Source organism: Acyrthosiphon pisum, chromosome X, assembly GCF_005508785.2.
Source record: "Acyrthosiphon pisum isolate AL4f chromosome X, pea_aphid_22Mar2018_4r6ur, whole genome shotgun sequence".
In the NCBI taxonomy this organism is placed as follows: domain Eukaryota; kingdom Metazoa; phylum Arthropoda; class Insecta; order Hemiptera; family Aphididae; genus Acyrthosiphon; species Acyrthosiphon pisum.
The window spans coordinates 67,269,144-67,273,865 of record NC_042493.1 but is presented as its reverse complement, the minus strand read 5'-3'; positions in this window follow the sequence as shown (position 1 = coordinate 67,273,865).

The window sequence follows — 4,722 nt, the reverse complement described above, 5'->3', positions numbered from 1 at the left end:
CATATTTTTTTAATACACACTGCTGTACAGAAGGTATACATAGTTGCGTCCCGATTTGTGTACATACGAGTTGCGCCCCGTATAAAATTATAAAAACTAAACAATATTTCCCATCCCAGTTTTATCCAGACTTAGGACTTTCTGCAGAAATAATTACTATTACAAGTATAGGTTGAAAATATTATTTTGTGTGTTATATTATTATTCTGCATGCCTTTTGTAATCTTATAATTTTGATAAATAAAAATATATAATATTATAGTTTCGGTAAAAATTAAAAATATAACTTACTGTTTTATGAATTTGAATCTGCAGCTACCTAATTTTTTTTTTTTATTAAAATCTGTGATTGCCTGTTTTAAAAATTGTTCTTTATTAAATAGCATGAGTTGATTTCCGAGACCTACTTTATGTGCTAGTTGATTCCCTTGTTGATTCCTACTGTAGATGGTTTCCTAACTACTAAATGTATATGATAATATGCAGTATTATAAAGTACTTGAATAAAAGTACTCAAATACGTGTTTTAAATAATTTTAAAAAGTACTTGAACAAAATATTTAAAAACAATAATTTTCAAATACTTACTAGTTTCAATTTACCTATATAATATTATCTATTTTAATATTGTAATATTTGTATATGTATAATACTATAATGCATATGTTAGGGGTAAGATCCAAAAACGGTTAATTTACATATTACCCGGATAATGTGAACCTTAGCCATATGAAAAGTGTAACGTATACATTATCCACCTTAAATATGTATTATCCAATTCATTTATACATTATCCGGTGTGCTGTGAATAAAGTATTCATATTACTATAATCGTAAACTGATAACGTCGGTCAAAGCCGGATTAAGAACCTATTGGGCCCCGGCGCTGAAATTTCATTTGGGCTCTTTTGACAAAATGTGGTTTACAAAGCCACTCGCTACGCTTGCAGGAACATAGATTTTTCTAATTGCATAAGAAAATTATTAAATTAATAGGAAAACGTAATTTATATCTATAAAACTAGAATTTTGTTGTAATAATATAATAAAAGTGAATACTTCATATTTCATTAATTTAAATTCAAATTTGCATAATAGCTTTTAAATTTATTAACAGTATACTCATTTACAACAAATATCAAACAAAAGTTATAATAATATTATATAAAACAAAAACCATTTTATCAAATACATTTTTTTTCTTGATTTACTTGAAGCCAACTCTCTTAGTACTTCATTTAAGCCTAATGATTTTAACAAATCATTCTCAGAATATAAAATCAAGTTTTCTTGAGTTTGACTGGTTATATACTTATTTTTTACTCTAGTTAATTTTGAAAAAGCTCTCTCTCTAAATAAATATCATTATTAGCTATTAATGATATTATTGATATCAATGAATATATTAAATAACAGTAAAATGCGTCTTTTCTACCATAGTGCTTTTGTAGGTATTTACAATTTAGTTGTTTTCGTTGACAAAAAAAAAAATTGGTTTTTAAAATATAGAAAAATTTTTCTTTAAAATCGCTAAAAAAATGTGTATTAGTTTAATGTTTGGGCCCCTTTCATTTTGGTACTTGAGAGGGCCCCGAGGCTTACGCCCCGGCTAGACCCCCTCTTAATCCGGTCTTGATGTCGATACAACATGACCACGAATTAAGATATAGGTACTAAGATTTAAGATTATTAAGATATCTTAATTCGTGAACATGACCAACGCATCAAACACTTAGATTGAGTCAATTATACGGTCTTTCTAGTATCAAAAACCAAATTATACTAATCCATAAAAAAATTATTTATTATTATTACTATTAAACTATTAATTATATATTTCAACAATTTTACTATTTAAAGATGAAATACAGTTATTTATTAGAAAAATTTGAGTTCGGATGACATTTAGAATAATTACAAAGTATGCCACGGCTTTGCAATTGCATTTATTTGTTAAGCATTTAGTTTTACATAGACATTTCTTAAAACCTTGACACCCGGAAAAAGATTGTACATTAGCTATTTCACGCAAAGATTTTTTTGTGGCTAATACTTACAAAATATCTATTAATGGTTCAGAACATAGGTACAGTAAATTTATTGCTGGAATAAAGTTAATGAAGAGTGCCATTTTTATTACCGGGTTCGTAATATTGATCACCGCTAATAGAAATCACAACCGCAAAGAGTAAATTCTGTGGATCACATTTACTTCTGCCTACTTCTGGTAGTTTGACACGAACTGTGTTGCCAACATTGCATGGTGGGCATTTGTTATTTTATCGTATACATTAATTTATCAAAGTACTTTACCCACTCAGTCGTAGATAATGTGTAAAATACCCGATAGTAATGTACGAAATAAACGTTTTATAAATAGTAGTTTTACTTTATCCAATAGGTACAGGTATAGTGTTCACATTACCCGGATAATGTGAACGCTAACCGTATTTTGTGCTTTACCCGCAACATATATAATCTGTATCTGCACTTGAATACTTTTAAAAACTTCAGCCTATTAGCGTTATTGGCGCGGTGCGATAAGTGTGGAGCGTGTATACATACCGCGCCAATTTAAAATCGACACGCCATTATATTTTCGTTTGGCGCGGGATACAGAGACCCACAATATTACTGTCGGGAAGAACCGCGCCGCTCATAAAAACCTTGTCGCGTAATATTATAACATTGCGCAATACCACTCCGCGCTCCACGCAACGTCTGATTCCGGCTTAATTAGCTGATATAAAAAGACAGGGATTCAACTCGTACGCAGCCCCTTATTGAACCTTTTAATCTATCAACTTACCGTCCTTTTAAACAAATTCACAACCAACTTCCTATAATTTCATTTCCTATCAATTTTTTTATCCACAAACCTCATTAACATTATAATTATCTATATATTTAATTCCCCTACTAAACTGCATAATATCTAATAACCGCCGTAATCTTTAATTGATTTTTAAACATTATAATATAGTAGGTATTATTTTCTTTATATAGATAAAATATGTCATATTATGCGCTATATATTATAAACTTGTAAGATAAATTTGAGCAATTTGAATAAATGTACTTTCAAAAGCAAACATGTGGGTGAGCATGCTTAAAAATTATGATACAGATTATATTTTTAAATTTTAATTTATTTCGACATAACGACATTGGAATGTTCAACTATTGCCTTTAAGTAGGTACTTTTCTAAATAATGTGTATATTTTGCTATTTTTACTATGCTAGGTGACAAAGAACTTTCTGAATACATAATATTGTTTCTTCAGTTATTTTTTCTGAATCAATGAGTAGTTGATAATAAAATAAGAAGTAAGACAACGTGATTCTTTGAACATTGATAATTGATGAATTTAAACAACTGCCTACTTAGAAATAAAAAAGAAGCAAAAGAAAGTTTTTAATTTTTTTTGATACAAGTTCTGGCGATACGAGCGTTAAAAATTATAAAAAATAATTATTGTACGTATACATAATATAGGCTGCCTACATTGTTCAAAAAAAGCTTACATGAGTAACTAAGGTAGGTATCATACCTATATCATTATGTAGAGAGTAGACACTATACAGTTAAGGTACTTACTGCAGGCTATCAATTCTCATACGATTTTACTCATTAACCATATCCACACTAACTTATTTCTTATTCGTCCAATCTGGCCTAATAAATTCAAAAATCTACATCAAACATAATAATTTAGGTAGGTACCTCATTTTCTTAAAACCCATGTGTAAATTTATGGGATTTTTTCTCAATATAATACTTAACTATAGACGACTGAATTCAAAAACTGTGTATATATTTTTTTGAGTTTTTATTAATTTGCTTGTTTATATTTTTCAACGATTTCTGATTAAATTCATTTTTATATAGGTAAGTATGATTTAATAATGTTTTTACCTCTTAGCGAAACCTCTTATTTTTAGTTTCGAATAAATTAAGCCTGAAAACTTTGGGTTTTGCAATATTGTCATGATTATGTAAGTAAACTAAAAACATCTTAAAGCAGGCGTGAAACCAGGGGGTGGGCCATGTGAGCCCAGGCCCACCTAAAATTTCAAAAAAAATTAATAATTATTTTGATTTTAAGTATTATCATCCAAAAAAATGTTAAAAATATTTATTATAAGATTTTACATCTATTAAAAAAAACATAAAAGGCTTATAGCCTATATTAGGTTTAGTGGTCAGGGATATTGAAAAATTGTAATTTTTTGGTAGGCTAACGTGCATACTATTATGTATAGTGGCCCCCAACACCCACGCCTAAAGTTGTCATTTTTTATTTTTATTAACAAACGTAATTTTATAAAACATTTTATACTAAACATTTTGTATAGTTTTATATAATATTAATATATTATAATAAGGTGGCGTTACAAGTAGCCACTAACCACTATAGGCACCAAAAGTACCTGAGAAGAAAAAAATGGGTACTTTGACAATAATAACAATAATATTATACAAAAATACCTGGGTATGTACCTATATCTAGTATAAAATATCTTTGAAAGATAAAAATAATTAGTGTTTGAAGTATGAGAAATATTTCAAATGAAATATTTCAATGTTTTGTGAAATATTGGATTTTTATTAATTATTTCATTTTTATTTTTTAAATATTATTTTGTTTTATATTTTTATTATATATAAATTATAATTATAATTTATATTATTTCATGTGAATCGTTAGCAAGAAAACTAT